We start from the raw sequence: 18,792 nt of genomic DNA, 5'->3' as shown, positions 1-18,792 counted from the left end.
AGGTGTCGATAGTACTCGGTACTCGTGAGGTTGAAATTATGCAGTGAAATGGTACTAGGTCTAAAGTTATACCCGAGATCGTTTTCTGCAGGGTTGACACCAGGGAGTCGTAAAAGCCTTAACAACTCCCTGGTTGACACAGTCTGTACATGCCCACCAAACTCTCCAGGCCACCCAAACATCATCAGGGATACAGAATGCAGGGACGCTCCGCTTCCGGCGCGACAAACATCCCGCGAACTCTAGGTGCCAGCGCGAGTATGTGTCTCTCCCTGTAACCGTTTGAAGGTATTCTTGGAAAAGACAATGCCTGCTCAAGGCAACACAACTGATATAGGGCACTTCATCCCTCCCTCCTAAGCGAGGCACAGGTGCCTCCAGGGACTCGAGGAATATGTGGAAAGGGAATAATCAAATGAAATCGTGTCAACCCAACAACGCTCATCTAATTGAAGCACCGTGCAAGGTAACCAAGGACAGTCAGGCGAGTGAAGATAGCGGAAATGGGGAAAATCTAAAACAGGAGGGGAATGGATTGCTTAACACAACAAGGATCAAGTGGGAATTCTCAAGGTACACGTGCAATTGAATTTGAGCGAGTAACATTTCGCGGTAACCATAGTGTCACTAACATGCCCTGGACGCCCTGTAACGCCTCAGAGCAACTATCGGCCTACCGGCCTCGTCCAGCAAGTTCCCTTCTGGCTCCCAGGTGGCTTCGTCGTCTGGGTACCCTTGCCACTTGACAAGGTACTGAGTCTGATGCCTTCGCTGGCGATCGTCAAGAATCTTCTCCACCATGTATCTGGTCTGACCGTGCAAGTCAGTGAACGGTGGCGGGGGTGGCTGCCGCCTGCCGGGAATAGTATTCTGCTCATACCGGCGCAGAGCAGTGACATTGAAGACAGGGTGGCACCGAATAGCGCTGGGTAGATCCAGCTGATAGGCGTTGGGTCCGATCTTCTTGATGATTGGGTAGGGCCCGAACCACTTAGGGCGTAGCTTCTGTGAGGGTTGATCCCGGGCTTCTGCGGTTGTTAGGAAATCCTTGTACACCAGCACCATGTCGCCAACCTTCAGGTTGCTGGGCACCCTTCCCCTGTCTGCATACTGAGCTTGTCTAGCCTGAGCGGCAATCATGGCGTCCTTTGCCAACTTGACGGCATCCGCCCGATCCTGGATCCAGTCTGGGGCACTCCCTCCTCCCCTCCGTGCCAGGAAATCTGGTGGGGACATGGGATTAAGTCCATAATTTAGATAAAACGGCGTGCTAGAAGTGGAAGACTGATATGAACTATTAATTGCAAATTCGCAAAGAGGCAGAAGCTTGTCCCAATTATCTTGTTTGTGGTTAACAAACGCTCTAAGCACATCCTCAATTACTCTATTCATTCTCTCAGTCTGCCCATCGGTCTGTGGGTGATTGGCAGTACTAAACGACAAGGTGGTACCTAATTGATGAAACAATTCCCGGAAAAATTCAGAAGTAAATCTTGGGTCCCGATCACAAACAATAGTGGAACTCAAACCGTGTAATCTAAACACATTCTGGAGATACAAATCAGCAGAACCCTTAGCGTCAATTTTGGAAGTCGTGGGGACTAAATGGACACATTTTGTAAGCCGGTCAACAAATGTATAAATTGCATCAAAGCCCTGAGGGGTCTGGGGTAAGCCAACGATAAAGTCCATGGAAATATCTTTCCAGGGGGTGTCTGGTACTGGGAGCGATTGCAGCAAACCGGATCTAGGCAACCCACCCTTAGTGCGCTGACATATGCCGCAAGATTTAACAAATTTCTTCACGTCAAGGCCCATCTTGGGCCAATAGAAGAATTGACGAAGCCGGAAATATGTACGATCCCGTCCCTGATGGCCTGACGTAACACAGTCGTGGTACTCCTGCAGGAGCTGAAGCCTTACTGCACACTTGGGTACACACAAGCGATTGTTTGGTGCTGCACGGAGGTATAGGTACCTGGACTCTTCATCCCAATAGTACCGCTCGTGTAGATTATCAGAGGAATCGCCGCGCAGCCGCTGAATTATTGGAGAAAGCTGCTCGTCATTCTGATATGCTTCCGAAATCATCTCAGCAACACTAACTCAGTTCCAAAGCAAACTCAATCGTATTCAAATGGGGTGCTGCTAGGATGGGTGGGCAATCCTTTTCCTCAACTACATTGCCAATTGCTGACCCGCGCAGATCAGGGCGGCGGGATAACGCATCAGCCATATTTTCCTTGCCGGGTTTGTGATTAACTGTGAAGTCATAGTCTGCAAGAAATTCAACCCATCTAGCTTCGCGCTTAGTGAGATTGGCTTTTGTGCTCAAGTAGACTACGGCCATGCTGTCACTGAACACTTAAAAATGCTGGAATAGATAAATTCTCCAGGATCGCAGTGCAAACACCACCGCCAGGGTTTCGCGTTCTGCAGCAGTGTAATTTCGCTCCGCTTGTGACAGCTTACGACTGGCATATGCCACAGGATGCCAAGCACTATCGCTTTCCCCCTGTTGGAGAAGGACGCCTGCTATTGCAAAATCACTTGCGTCTGTTGCAACTCTGAAAGGCTTCTGCACGCTTGCTAGTTTCAACAGCGGTGCACTCAACAAGGCCTGTCTCAGGGATTCGAATGCATGCTGACGGGGGCCACTCCATTCGAACCTGGCATGTTTGCCAGTGATCTCCTCTAATGGCCGCGATATAGTAGAGTAGTGCTCAATAAATCTTCTAAAGTAGTTCGCAAAACCAAGGAACTGTCTCACCTCCGTAACTGTCGTCGGTGGCTGCCATTCCCTCACTGCTTTAATCTTCTTTGGATCTGGAGCAATACATACCGTCGATGCGATGCCCTAGAAACAGAACATCCTTGACACCAAACTCACATTTCGACTGCTTACAGAATAGCCTATTTTTCCGGAGCGTCTCAAGAACTGTCTGGATATGTTCAAGATGATCCTGCCAGGATTTGCTGAAGATAAGAATATCATCCAGAAACACTACCACAAACCGCCGTAAGTACGGTTGGAGAATACTGTTCATCAGGAAACGTGGCAGGGGCGTTAGTTAATCCAAAGCCCATGACCCGGAACTGGAAATGACCGAAGGGAGTATTGATAGCCGTCTTAGGTACATCTTCCTGACGGATCCTAAGCTGATTGTATCCCGAGCGTAAATCCAGCTTACTGAAGTATGAGCTACCTTGAATGGTATCAAACAGGTCATCAATGTTTGGGAGGCAAGCTTTGTTTTTGATGGTGATCCTGTTCAAATTCCGCCAATCACAAACCATGCGCAATGAGCCATCAGACTTTTTAACGAAAAAGACTGGGGCACCGTATGGTGACTTGCTGGGTTCGATGAAGCCCTTGCGGAGGAGTTCCGTGAGCTGGGCTTGCAATTCGTCCATCTCGGGTTTGGGGAGACGGTAGGCAGCCCGTGATGGAGGAACGGCACCCTCCTCCCGAGTACCGCCGCAGAAGGTTAGCCAGCTGCTCTTGATGATCTGGGTGTTGTCTGGCGGCGGACGACTTGCTGTCCTCCTCCTCGTCGTCAGTAGCGTTGACCCATGCCAGGATTCCCTGCGCGCCTTTCCTCAACTCGCGGCGAGCCTGGGAACCAGATATGAGCATGCTCTCAATTGGCGGCGACTCCTGATGCTCCGTATCACTATTTTGGCCGGAAGGGGGTTTAGCAACGAGCGGCTCTCCGTTCAGTTGACTTCGTTGGTCTGAAAGTTGATATCCGGATTGTGTCTGGTCAGCCATGGCTTGCCCAGGATAGCATCATAGCGGCTCAACGGAAAAACTGTGAAAGATTGGATGTCGCTGAAGTCTTTCACGATACCTTTACCGGACCGGTCCTCTGCAGTCCCGATGATGTCGATGAGCCATCAGCCAGGGTTACCTTCAGTGTTTCGTCCTTGCTCTCCGTAACAAGGCCGTTTCTTTGCACGAAAGCTTCCGATATGAAGTCGTGCGTCGATCCTGAGTCAATAAGCATAATTGCCCGGCGGCCGTTGATCCTGCCCTCAACACGGAGAACGTCATGCTCCAAAGGAAGCTCCGTGTCCTGTACTGCGAGATCAACGTTGCTGACATGGGATTCCTGTTCGGCAACATCTTCCGAATCAGCTTGCAGCGTCGGTTCTTCCAGCTCTAGTACGCTGTAACGGTTGCGTATGTCAACCGGGTAACCGTTGGGTGCTTTCCGCTTGGTCGCCAGCGAGCGCACGCCATTCTTCACTGGCGACCAGCGTTTGGGTGTTGATTGCTGGGACAATCCCGAGCTAGGTGACCTGGCTTCCGACAAGCGAAGCATCCACCCTGCCGACTCAGGTGACGCCTCTCCTCCGGTGTTACTGTTAGCCTTTGGGGTCGTACTTCGGTGCTGAATCGGGTTCGGCTGTTGGTCCGCCGTTTGCGCTGACCTGATCGCTTGGCTCAGATCAGTGGGGTGCTCTCGCAGCACCCGGGTCTTGACAGATGGGTGCAGTCCATTAAATTAAAATTTACGAACAGCAGTCCTCGGGTCAGCTCGTCGATCTCAGGCACTTGTAGGCTTAGGCGTGAGAACTCGGTGACATAGCTCTCCAAGCTTGAGTGCCTGACAGCGAAGAGATTCAGTCGCACCCGCTCTTGATGATGCAACGGACCGTACACCTTGGCGAGGGCTTCACGCAGCGCTGGCAACGTCAAGAACTCCTCACCCGTATCCAACGATGCGATGAGCCATAGCTTGGCGTTGCCGCTCAGGAAGCCCGCTGCGTAATCCACCATCACCGATGAGTCGGTGATTCCCAGTGACCGAATCGCCAGCTCAATGGAGAAAGCCTACTCCTTGAACTGCGAGGGCTTGCCATCGAAGATCGGCGGCTCCTTAGCGTGCCGAGGCTTCCCGGACGAATGAGCGGGCGGCACAGGGAGCGGTTGTTGTCGGTTGCTCAGACGGGCGCTGACTTGGCGACTGGCTTCACGGACCTCGCTGGCCAACCTGAATAGCAACAAAAAAAGAACAAGGATCGCCACGACATTGGCGAGCTCCAAGAACACCATGTTAACCATCCTCTGCTACCAGTGTAACCGTTTGAAGGTATTCTTGGAAAAGACAATGCTTGCTCAAGGCAACACAACTGATATAGGGCACTTCGTGCCCTAAGGTGATAACGCAGTTGCTGACAGGATAGGGAAAGGTGCAAGATACAGAGCTAGAGGGCAGATAAGGTTAGCGCTAACAGGGAACTGTTACACTCCCGGATGTGTAAGACAAGCGCAGAGCTAGAGGACCCTAGGTCATTCGCAGCGACTTTACCTGGTCACGTCCCAAAGCGGCAGCTAGTCGCAACACCACGCTGGATACAGTACAACAGTGTTGCGACCTCCAACTCGACTTGACACCTGACCCACTCAGGAATGGTATGAAGAGCACATGAGACTACAACAGTCCATTGCGCCTTCGACTCTGAAAACCTGCTAGAAAGCATAATATTATGACACAATACACTGCACAATGTATCTCGGGGAATTCACCCTTCAAATTCAATGGCCTCATGTGGAAAATGGCGCCTAAAAAGGAGTACATGTATCACATTGGTAATGCTACAGCTAGCATAGAGTGGCGAGTCGGTCAAGTGTCAAGTCCAGTATTTTGTATTTCGTGTTTTTCGAATCGGCGGGAAAAGTTCAAACTCGAATGTTGCGAGCAACCAAACCTTCGTAGAATTATCGCCGAGGTCGCTAGTACTCGCTACTACTAATTCGTTATCTCACCAACCAATCGTCTAAAGTCCTCACCGTTGACTTGGCATCAGCTCACATAGTTTGACCCTTGCAGCGTTTTCAGGAGAAGATATTATAAAAAGCTACAGTGAGTTTTAAAACCAGTATCGACAAAATCCAGGCAGTACGGCTGTAGAGCACTCTGTAGCGCTAGCACACTCAGTATACACTTGTGCATGTGATACTCCTTTACTGCTTTAGTTTCGTGACTGTTGGATACGCGTCGCAATGATTGCTCCCGTGCCTCCTGGTCCTCCTATCCTTGTCTGCTCGACATTGCCCACTCCGGAAGATGGATTCGTTGTTGAGCGTATTTATGGTGTAGTGTTTGGCGCCGCCCTATGCCTTCAGAGTAATGGTGCAGTCTCTAGTAATACTAGAGAGGCCGAAGCCCTACAGTGGGCCAAGGAGACTATACGAGCTCGCGTGGCAGCGATGAAGTGCATGGAACTGGAGGCGCGAGCAAGACGTCGCGATGCCAACGCCGTCCTAGGAGTGACGTTCGACATGGAACGGATCAACGGTGTAGCCACCGTCACATGCTGGGGAACAGCGTGTGTTGTGAAAGCCAACTCCAGCGTCACCGTCCGTGCACCAGTAGTCCGTACCAGTAATGGCTAACCTGAAACTGGTTTGCCTTAACTTGGCTTAAGTTCTAGTTCTAGAACTAGTCATTCTACAGAGTGATGCTGATATGCGTACTACTACACACTGTAGTACTACTAGTGCTAGTATCGTCTGAGAGCTGCGGCTGGTATGACCGCGCTACATCTATATCTGGTATAACTGCACTACGTCTGGTATGACCGCTACGCCTGGTATGACCACTACGCCTGGTATGACCGCTACGCCTGGTTTGACCGCTACGTCTGGTATGACCGCTACGGCTGGTATGACCGCTACGTCTGGTATGACCGCTACGCCTGCTACAATCCCCACGCCTGCTATGCCCCCTAGGCCCTATCCTATGCCTGCTAGAATCAGTCCCAGTACCGCATCCGATTACGTTCTGTCTGATTGCGAAACGCAGTGAGCAACACACTAATAACAAATGCGTATAGTAGTAGGGGAGATACTACCGGCCGATATCTGCCCGAACGGCGTCACCAGTAGGGCACTATACATATCCAGTGGCTCGCTAAGCTGGGCTCAGAAAACATGGCCCGATGAGCACGGCCTCCGATTGGCCACATCCTAGGAAACACTCACGTGACATGTGAAAAGACTTTATGTAGCATTGTATTTGTAGAGTGATGACTACATCCCATCTGGATTACTTGTACATGTCATTGTACACTCGCCTGCTGTCCCTTAGCCTTGTCTCGCGTGCATGTTTTTATTATTGTTAAGGGGGTTGGGGACAGTTAGGCCCAACATTTTAATTTCAACATCAGCCCAATCTGACATCAGGTTTGAATAGGTACAGCCTTATATTTTCGCTTAGTAACATCAGTTTTTCAATTGCCTGAATAGGTCTTGCCAAAAACACAATTTTACTTGATAACACACAATATCGCAAAATCCGAAAATTGAAGAGAAATCGTCCATAACACCAGATAGGACAGAAAATATGACATAAAATTACACAGACTGTTCGAGGTATTGACTAAGAATTAGTAAGATGATATCAACACCGAAAAATGTACACTTTGGTTGACGATGGGATCCAGGTCGTTATTTCCTGGAGAAGAACAAAAAGACGCAAAAAATGAAACTTTGAATATTTTTTGCAGCTTATTTTTGAGTTTGCCCCATATGTGGATACTTCAAATACGTTCTATAAGTGGGTTGGAACAGGTTTACCGCGGCTAAAATAGGGGTCACCGTGCATATTCTGGAGAAAAATCCAAAAAACTGTCAAAATTTGCCTAAAATTGGTAAATTCACGTATCTATAATTGCTTGTACTTCTCTGCTGCTGCTTTGGTCATAACTTATTGGATTTTTGGCTGTTAGGTGTTGCATAAAATCGCTAGAGCCCTCGGCGTTCAGAACAATACAAGGATGGAATAGCTGAACTAGTCAATTTGCCGGGAAACCCTGGGTGCACGCATTATCGATAGGTACAGTCAACTTCGCTAATAACGACTGCGGATATAACGACAATTCGCGAATAACGACATAATGTTCATGCCCGGAGCAAAGTCCCATCCAACTGTGACACATATAATGAGACATCGGATATAACGACACTTCGCGAATAAGGACACTTTTCTGATGCCCCGCCGAGTGTCGTTATAAGCGAAGTTGACTGTACTTTTCTCCATGATTACTCTCCTGTTGGTCTTGCTCTTGGTTTTGATACATGAACATGTAGCTGTGATAGCGCTTAGCACAGCCCCATATCAAACTACAGTCTGTATCGGCTATAGAGTGACCGGATATAAGAATATACTGGCTACAGTGATATTGGTACGAAATATCAAAAGCAAAACGTATTTTATCCAGTACAAATATCACTATAACCAATATTATCGGATGTAATGATATATCGGATATTATGATGTCAACAAAGAATCAAAACATGCCTAACACACTATATTATTATCGGCTATAGTGATAACTTTAAAATACATGTTGCAATAATATCAAAGGCCCTATTTTTTTACTTTCTTCACGTTGCTTATTTTTATAGTGATACATGTACCGTATTTCCTCGATTAATAGACCCGGTCTTTTGTTTTTTGAAGAGGGTTGGACCCCCGGTCTCTTATTTCGGCATGGTCCATTATTTGAGCACGGTCCACTATATTTTCATCGGCACATCGCTGGAAATGGTGGATTTTTAACACGTTATAATAATAGAAGTTCTATATTATGACGTGTTAAAAATCCACCATTTCCAGCGATGTGCCGATGAAAATATAGTGGACCGTGCTCAAATAATGACTTCTATATTACAAATAATGAAAGAAAGCACTAGCCACTACAAAAATTGTAGTTGCGCAACCTAAAATCGTGTCCTTTTTTGATCCACCACGTGCTTTCTTAGTGCGCATGCGCAAAGCGATGAACTCAAATAAGAGATCGGGTCTCTTATTCGGGCATGGTCTACTATTTTTCCGTGACGCCTCTAGGAGGGTCTACTATTTGAGCATGGTCTATTATTCGAGCATGGTCCATTAATCGAGGAAATACGGTACATGTACATGTACATAATAGATTTTTTTATGGAAATGCGGACACTGTCAACTATGCAGCATGCTCATTTGTCAAAACGCCATGCTGAAAGTATTTCCTTGCCTTTCATGTGTCTATCGAAAAAAGAAAAAAATCGATCGTATCGCATAATTATAGTGATGCATCGGTTATAGTGATAAAATCACGGAAATCAAAAGGGTACGCTATAGCCGATACAGACTGTACAATGAAAGCTGACATGTTGGAACGAATCAGACAACATTGAGTCCTCTTGTTCTTCAACTATGCGAGCTAGAACGTGTCCCCATACTGGCAAAAATGATGGAATTTTATGGTGCGCACAAACAAGTGAAGCACTGTGCAACAGGGCGTTACTTACAGTTGGGTTGCTGCTGGTTCTTGGCTAGGTGTTCAGCCACCGCTAATATAATCTTCCTTGAGGCTGTCACCCGCTTCTTACCTCCAACTTGCTCCTTCATCAGTCTGGAAATGGCTGGCTCACCACTTCGTTTGTAGGACAAGACAAAGTGCTTCATCACCAACCCACTAGTAGCTGCCCGCACTGCAACTGATTTAGAGAAGGATGTTGCTTGGACCAACGGCTGAAGGGTGGCCAGCCGCTTTTGCTGATGTTCTGCAAACTCCATCGCCGAACATGCTGATGGAAAAGTGACAGAGTGCTACAGGATACTGGCATCAGGGCGAGCTTCGACATTTTCAGCTAGGGCCCCAACATCCGCAACAGCATCATGAGCAGCGAACTCATTCCCAACGATGAACTATAAATCAATGTGAGGCTGTAGCTTGGGAGCTCCGGTATCGCGGTTTAGGGATCAGAGTGTTCACCCAGCACAAAAATGCACACCATCGACACACACATGCGTGTACACATACACACACTCACACACACACACACACACACACACACACACACGCAATAGAACACACGCGCGCGTACACACACATATATTCACGCACGTGTACGTACCCACCCACATGCATGTGCACACTCATGTGCATGAGTGGAAATGCCCGCATACACATGTCACACCAACATGCCCTGGGAGCGGTCATGCACGTGTGTATAGTATGTGTGCGAGGGCACGTCCACATGAGCGCATATGCATGTGCATGTTCATACATGCGTATATCGGATATTATGATGTCAACAAAGAATCAAAACATGCCTAACACACTATATTATTATCGGCTATAGTGATAACTTTAAAATACATGTTGCAATAATATCAAAGGCCCTATTTTTTTACTTTCTTCACGTTGCTTATTTTTATAGTGATACATGTACCGTATTTCCTCGATTAATAGACCCGGTCTTTTGTTTTTTGAAGAGGGTTGGACCCCCGGTCTCTTATTTCGGCATGGTCCATTATTTGAGCACGGTCCACTATATTTTCATCGGCACATCGCTGGAAATGGTGGATTTTTAACACGTTATAATAATAGAAGTTCTATATTATGACGTGTTAAAAATCCACCATTTCCAGCGATGTGCCGATGAAAATATAGTGGACCGTGCTCAAATAATGACTTCTATATTACAAAATTAATAATGAAAGAAAGCACTAGCCACTACAAAAATTGTAGTTGCACAACCTAAAATCGTGTCCTTTTTTGATCCACCACGTGCTTTCTTAGTGCGCATGCGCAAAGCGATGAACTCAAATAAGAGATCGGGTCTCTTATTCGGGCATGGTCTACTATTTTTCCGTGACGCCTCTAGGAGGGTCTACTATTTGAGCATGGTCTATTATTCGAGCATGGTCCATTAATCGAGGAAATACGGTACATGTACATGTACATAATAGATTTTTTTATGGAAATGCGGACACTGTCAACTATGCAGCATGCTCATTTGTCAAAACGCCATGCTGAAAGTATTTCCTTGCCTTTCATGTGTCTATCGAAAAAAGAAAAAAATCGATCGTATCGCATAATTATAGTGATGCATCGGTTATAGTGATAAAATCACGGAAATCAAAAGGGTACGCTATAGCCGATACAGACTGTACAATGAAAGCTGACATGTTGGAACGAATCAGACAACATTGAGTCCTCTTGTTCTTCAACTATGCGAGCTAGAACGTGTCCCCATACTGGCAAAAATGATGGAATTTTATGGTGCGCACAAACAAGTGAAGCACTGTGCAACAGGGCGTTACTTACAGTTGGGTTGCTGCTGGTTCTTGGCTAGGTGTTCAGCCACCGCTAATATAATCTTCCTTGAGGCTGTCACCCGCTTCTTACCTCCGACTTGCTCCTTCATCAGTCTGGAAATGGCTGGCTCACCACTTCGTTTGTAGGACAAGACAAAGTGCTTCATCACCAACCCACTAGTAGCTGCCCGCACTGCAACTGATTTAGAGAAGGACGTTGCTTGGACCAACGGTTGAAGGGTGGCCAGCCGCTTTTGCTGATGTTCTGCAAACTCCATCGCCGAACATGCTGATGGAAAAGTGACAGAGTGCTACAGGATACTGGCATCAGGGCGAGCTTCGACATTTTCAGCTAGGGCCCCAACATCCGCAACAGCATCATGAGCAGCGAACTCATTCCCAACGATGAACATAAATCAATGTGAGGCTGTAGCTTGGGAGCTCCGGTATCGCGGTTTAGGGATCAGAGTGTTCACCCAGCACAAAAATGCACACCATCGACACACACATGCGTGTACACATACACACACGCACACACACACACCTTAGACCTTAGACATGCTCATCGCGGGAGCGATGATACTTTTGATAGCGAACAGCTATGTTAGACATAGCAACTAACGTTACTTGTGCTGGGATTACACCATTCAACAGCTTGCAAGGCTGATGAATTGACCGCCACTATTTTTAGCCTGGTATCCACCACACAGCTGTTGAAGTGACTTTTTCTGGCCAGTGAATCCCTATTTTTCATTTTTCCATTTTTTTTCTTCTTTTTTTCCACACACACACACACACACACACACACGCAATAGAACACACGCGCGCGTACACACACATATATTCACGCACGTGTACGTACCCACCCACATGCATGTGCACACTCATGTGCATGAGTGGAAATGCCCGCATACACATGTCACACCAACATGCCCTGGGAGCGGTCATGCACATGTGTATAGTATGTGTGCGAGGGCACGTCCACATGAGCGCATATGCATGTGCATGTTCATACATGCGTATGGTGCACACATGCACAAACATGCAGGTCAATGCAAACACACACATGCTCGCGCGCGCCGCGCATACAGTGTGCTCATACATTTCCATAGCCATAGGGTGGAAACGACTGGCAAATATCATGAATAAATCCTATGAGGTTGAAAAACACACTTACCCAAAGCAGCTTTGGTGTTGCTTGTGGAAGCACGGAGGCCAGGGTGTTGAGCATAAAAATATAATTCTCCATCCCACACTGCTGACACGGAATGACAAGTACGCTGCCCAGGCCGTACCTCTTCTCTTCAACGCAATCAATGAGCGCCAGAGGTTTGCCACATCCAGGATTCTGGCCCGCAGACAATCCCACAGCCAGATACCTGAGATGAACGATTCGTCGACCGTGAAGAGGGGCACTGAACGACCTCTTCGCGGGAGTCGAATCCAGTGGCGTTGGTGGTGGAGATCACCCTTTCCGTTTTTCAGGAACTCGATCGATCGTTTGAGCTTGCGAAGCGTCCCCCTCCTCGGCTTCTTGAATCGTCCAGTACGCAGAATGCGAGGCTGCGTCGTGGGTGACTGACAGATTACTCTCCCTCGTCTTCATCTCCACGACACGTCGGCAGGAGAACCAAGCTATTCAAAAACCGCCAATGTCAAAACAAATCCGCAAGTCCACCCACTACTTTTTTGTAGTGGCTGAGCTTCTTCCTCAAATCTTCTCGACGTATCATCATCGATTTTTCGAGTAGGGTCCAGAAGAAAGACAATAATTATTTGATATCGGTTCGAATGGCATATCTTTTTTTTCTTTTTTTTTTTAATGTTTATTTGAATTCGGATAGCTCAACAGTACAGAAGTACAACTACAAAGAGTACCGAATAGAAGGCCCCGAGAACGGGAAACCAAAAAAACAAAAACAGCAACATCAAGTTACTGATTATGCACATTGCTTGAAAGCAAATCACAACAATGATTAAGAGTTAAGCTGTCTTTTAGCCAAATAGCCAATTTGACGCGGAAATCTGCGATAGTACATTGTGTATTAGTAGTGCAGGACTTCAGGTCGTCTGGTAAATAATTCCAAACAAGAGCCGATTTACTTGAAAAGGACAGAAAGCCAGACATAGATCTATAGCGATTGATACTCATGTTATGAGTTGTAGAGCCGCGAGTAGTTCGGGTAGACGTACATATCTCTCGCTTCCATACGATAAGCCAAACTAACTAATTACTTGCCAAATCGCCAATTGTATGCTCACGTTGCCATAGCGACCAGAGCAGTGATGACGTATGAAAGGCTTAGCTCCTCCACAGAGAAGGTCGATCACTGCATAAATAATGGTCATTTTTCAATTGTCTTATTGTATTTACGATGTGAAAGAAGTGCTGTGTTCAATGCTGTTAGTGCCGTGAACTATTTATCGCCCTTCTCATGCATTTCCCTAGGCTGACTGTGCCTAGGAAATGGTTTCCTCCAGGACAAGATGCTTGGAATTCACCATCTCGCCTGAGACATTTTCACTGCGGCAAACTTTCAAACCTACGACATTATTTCATTCGTCAATCTCCACCACCCGTTGTCTCGCCTGGCTTCAGAAGATGTTACGAGAGATAGGAGAGTCGCCAGGAAGCATCTCATTCATCTTCAGGAGGTGGAAAGAGCAAACGGCAGGGTCCTTGGTTGGGGGAAATGCTGAACGTCTGATTTGTCCCAACCAAGATTTCAGCATTAATTTTTGTTCGTCACTATTTTCGCTTGTCTGCTGGTGTCTCCGCACTCCAGCTTTCTCCTGTCGGTGTCACGTCCCAGTACATAACCGAGAGGACTACTAACAAACAGTTCACTGCACTAACAGCATTGAACACAGCCCTTCTTTCACTTCGTGAATACAATAAACCAATTGAAAATGACCAAATTCTGCAGTGATCGACCTTCTCTGTGGTGGAGCTAAGCCTTTCGTACGTCATCACTCCGCTGGTCGCTATGGAAACGTGAGTATACAATTGGCAATTTGGCAAGTTTGGCTTATCGTATGAAAGCGAGAGATATGCCATTCGAACCGATATCAAATTGTCTTTCTTCTGGACCATACTCGAAAAATCGATGCACTTCCCCTTTAATATTTTTCCACTCCGAAAGGCATTAAAGGGGAAGTTAAGGCAAAAATTAAAATTTTACCAGTTGTAGTCTTCGGGGTGCTCAGTCGAATGGTCTTGGTCCGAGAAAGCTGAGACGCTCCCTTCCTACTTGAATCCCAATCGAACTCGCGCACTTCCACCGAAACTGGGTGACTGCGCCCTACTAGATGGGGATTTGTATGCAAAATGTCACTAGAAGCGCCGTTTCGTTCTTATAAAAAGCACGGATGACCACGATTGGCCCATATCGATATGTTGTAGTCTTTTGGACGCTGAGTCGACTGGTTTTGGTCCGAAAAGGCTGCGATGCAGCGTTCCTCCTTTATTCCCAATCGAACATGGTTGAACAAGCGGTCACGTGCTCCTGCGTACACCAGTCAGCTAGCTGGTCACCGTGCCTGCAGGGTACAACTTACTAGCCTGTTTGACCTTTTTTGGGTGCAGTCCTGTCACTCGAGTTGAACTCGAGTTGAACCTTGGTGTGAAAGTTGTCGCCTGCTGGCGGTGTGACCAGGTGATTTGGGCACCCAGGAGCACGTGGCCACTTGTTCAACCATGTTCGATTGGGAATAAAGGAGGAACGCTGCATCGCAGCCTTTTCGGACCAAAACCAGTCGATTCAGCGTCCAAAAGACTACAACATATGGGCCAATCGCGGTCATCCGTGCTTTTATAAGAACGAAACGGCGCTTTTAGTGACATTTTGCATACAAATCCCCATCTAGTAGGGCGCAGTCACCCAGTTTCGGTGGAAGTGCGAGTTCGATTGGGATTCAAGCAGGAAGGGAGCGTCTCAGCTTTCTCGGACCAAGACCATTCGACTCAGCACCCCGAAAACTACAACTGGTGAAATTTTAATTTTTGCCTTAAAGGGGAAGTTAAGGCAAAAATTAAAATTTCACCAGTTGTAGTCTTCGGGGTGCTGAGTCGAATGGTCTTGGTCCGAGAAAGCTGAGACGCTCCCTTCCTACTTGAATCCCAATCGAACTCGCGCACTTCCACCGAAACTGGGTGACTGCGCCCTACGAGATGGGGATTTGTATGCAAAATGTCACTAAAAGCGCCATTTCGTTCTTATAAAAGCACGGATGACCGCGATTGGCCCATATGTTGTAGTCTTTTGGACGCTGAGTCGACTGGTTTTGGTCCGAAAAGGCTGCGATGCAGCGTTCGCCCCTAATTCCCAATCGAACATGGTTGAACAAGTGGTCACGTGCTCCTGCGTACACCAGTCACCTCGTCACCGTGCCTGCAGGGTACAACTTACAGCCTGTTTTGACCTTTTTTGGGTGCAGTCCTGTCACTCGAGTTGAACCTTGGTGTGAAAGTTGTCGCCTGCTGGCGTGGTGACCAGGTGATTTTGGCACCCAGGAGCACGTGACCGCTTCTTCAACCATGTTCGATTGGGAATAAAGGAGGAACGCTGCATCGCAGCCTTTTCGGACCAAGACCAGTCGACTCAGCGTCCAAAAGACTACAACATATGGGCCAATCGCGGTCATCCGTGCTTTTATAAGAACGAAATGGCGCTTTTAGTGACATTTTGCATACAAATCCCCATCTCGTAGGGCGCAGTCACCCAGTTTCGGTGGAAGTGCGCGAGTTCGATTGGGATTCAAGTAGGAAGGGAGCGTCTCAGCTTTCTCGGACCAAGACCATTCGACTCAGCACCCCGAAGACTACAACTGGTGAAATTTTAATTTTTGCCTTAACTTCCCCTTTAACTTCCCCTTTAAGTTAACCCTTTCAGCCCTGACCGGAAAATCACCTCCCACTGGGCCAAAAATGGCAATTTTTGAAAATGCATATTCTGGTCCAAAATTGATTGGAAATGTTGGGTATGGACATATGCACTGTGAATCCAAAGAAATTTTGTAGGATTTCATTGTACGAGACTCATAACACCATATTTAGGTATGCGACTTTTGACGATTTTTCCTCAAAATTCATTCAATTTAGGCAATTGACGACAAAGATCAGACAAGCAATGGCAAGCAGTGCTATAACTGGTCAGTGTTGACTGCAGAATGGAGAAATGTCATATAACAAGCTTGATATGATCCTGGTGTTCTACGGCAACCTAGACTAGAGTACAGCAACTCGTTTTATACGGCGCTTGAATCATATGCGACTGCGCGATCCAGAATGGGTCTTTCTTTTTTCTTGGGCGCCTCGTAAAGCTTGAATCCTCCAGCAGCCCTACCTACTTCAAGACAAAACCATGTGATGGACAGTGAGGATGCCGAGTAACTGGAGTAGCAACCCCAGCAACTGCATCAGCTATAATAGCAGCCGGTGCAGTGGCAGCGGTTGGCTCACTGTGCTTGGCGCATCCCAGGGTGAATCATCACTGGCCGCACGCGTACGTACGTACGCGGCACAGGTAAAGTCATATTGATGGAGAATGCAATACAGCTCATTCTCTGATTTGGACACTCACTGGCAAGACAATCCAGCTACCAAAATAGTCTGAAGCATTCCCTAAACAGCCGAGTGCATACTGCGTACCGGTGTACGTACGCATGAAAATTCAAGAAACAATCGGCTGTGCAATTTCTGATAGTGGTTCAAAATTGCACAATTGTTGACTATTCTGGATTATTCTGGATTCATATTAGATAGCAATCACCATTCTGTAGGTGCCTGGCTCTGTATTCAACATACAATACTTACATGTATGCACATCTCTATTATGATCTGCATGCATGTCTGACCAGTACACTTGATTTCAAATTCAAATATTTTCAAAAATCTGACCTTCAAATTTGATCGCAGTTTGCTTGAGGAACTTCAGCAAACGGGCTCACGACAGATAGCACCTGCTCAGAACACCATGCCTAGGTGTCAGAGACTTCAGCATCGCTTTCCTAATCTCTTTGGTCTCCAGCATCCCCTGCGTCCGAGCCAGCTGCGATCTTTTGAATAGCAGCAAATTCGTAATCCTCAGAAAACGACTCCGACACAATTTCGCTGTCTCCAGAATCATCCTCAGAGTCATTACCCGCCTCACACTGCTTCACAGGACTACTTCCATCGACACAGAGTAGTTGAGCTACTTACCTTGCCGAGAAACAGGAGGGCAGGATGACGAGAACGAACTTTGAGCAAAACAATTTATTTGTACGATATGCCAAAATACGCACTTCAAACTCGATGCTCGCGGCTGTTCTGCTGTGCAGACTGGCCACATACGCTGCGTACACGTCGATCAGGTCCTTCAGCCCACTGAGGAACAGTTCCAGGCCCCACTGATGTTGAGGCATCAGTACAAACGCGACGTACACCGAGGACGTATATATACGTCGTCAGTGGGGCAGGTGCACACGTCATGACGTATATATACGTCGACAGTGGTGAAAGGGTTAAGGTGGCAGGCTACCTTCAGAATTGGGAAAAATCGAATTTTTGATTTGAGGTTAACTGTGATACTTTTCTGATTGGAGTAGCCACAAAGCATTAGAATTTAAAATTTTGGGTCAATCGGTCCAGTGGCTCCGGAGTTATAGTGGATTGTAAGTGCGACAATTACAAAATTGAATATGAAATAAATTGCATGAAATTGCAAAAACAATTAAAATTTTCACCAAAGTCATTTTTGCGCTATTTTCATCAATTTCGATCGTAGCGCTCTCATTTTTTGACGCGAGCTAGCGGGCCTCCTCTGTGATCCGTTGCCGTGGCAATCATTTCCAAAATGGCTGCCCTTCATGACGTACGCGTGGTAGACAGTCAGCTGACATCAAAAATAAATTTTGTCAGCGAAGTGTCAGCATGCAATTGCAAAGCAAATAATTGTTGTAGCTTTGTTTCATCAAGCCTTGTCAGTTTTGTTTTGACATTGCTGGAGACGTAAGCCGTGGTGGACCATCTGCCATGGGTAACAAACGCAAGAGCAGGGTTCTCAGCAGGCCAAAGAAGTGCCTTCCCCCGCGGAAAAGGACTGTCTTGGCTCGTGAAGAGCCCACAACTGAAGATGGTGATTTGGACGTATTCGTCGCAGCATCTGAGGATGTTGCAAATCAATCTTCCGTGGCATCTGATTCTTGTACTGGTGATTCAAGCGATGAGGTTATGTCCTGCGACGAGTCTGATGATGATGATGATGATGATGATGATGACAGTTCGGACGAGCACAACAGTGGTAGCAGAATCGTCCACTTGCCATCCCTGACACGTCTTCTTGGCTCATCATGTGTCTGTGCCAACTGCAAGACTGGGTCATTGCTCGTCCAGGAGTCGACTCGATATGGCCCAGCCCCAATTCTTGAGCTTACCTGCGATCATTGTGGGCATGTATTTGAGGGCCGCCTTGCTGAAAAACATACACCAATGCGATTTTATGATGTGAACAGACGTTCAGCAATGGCCATGCGGATGATTGGCAAGGGAAGAGAAGCACTGAGGATGTTCTGTGCCATCATGGATATGCCTGAGCCCATGTACGGACGGTCGTTCCAGTCTCACTGTTCAGCATTGCATGATGCAGCAGTTGAAGTTGGGACAAATAGCATGCGGCACCATGCTGCAGAGTTACTGGCTATGCGGCAAGCGAGT

This window comes from Sycon ciliatum, chromosome 4 (assembly GCF_964019385.1).
Source record: "Sycon ciliatum chromosome 4, ocSycCili1.1, whole genome shotgun sequence".
NCBI lineage: Eukaryota > Metazoa > Porifera > Calcarea > Leucosolenida > Sycettidae > Sycon > Sycon ciliatum.
The sequence above is the reverse complement of the archived record's forward strand: the minus strand, read 5'-3'. Positions refer to the sequence as shown.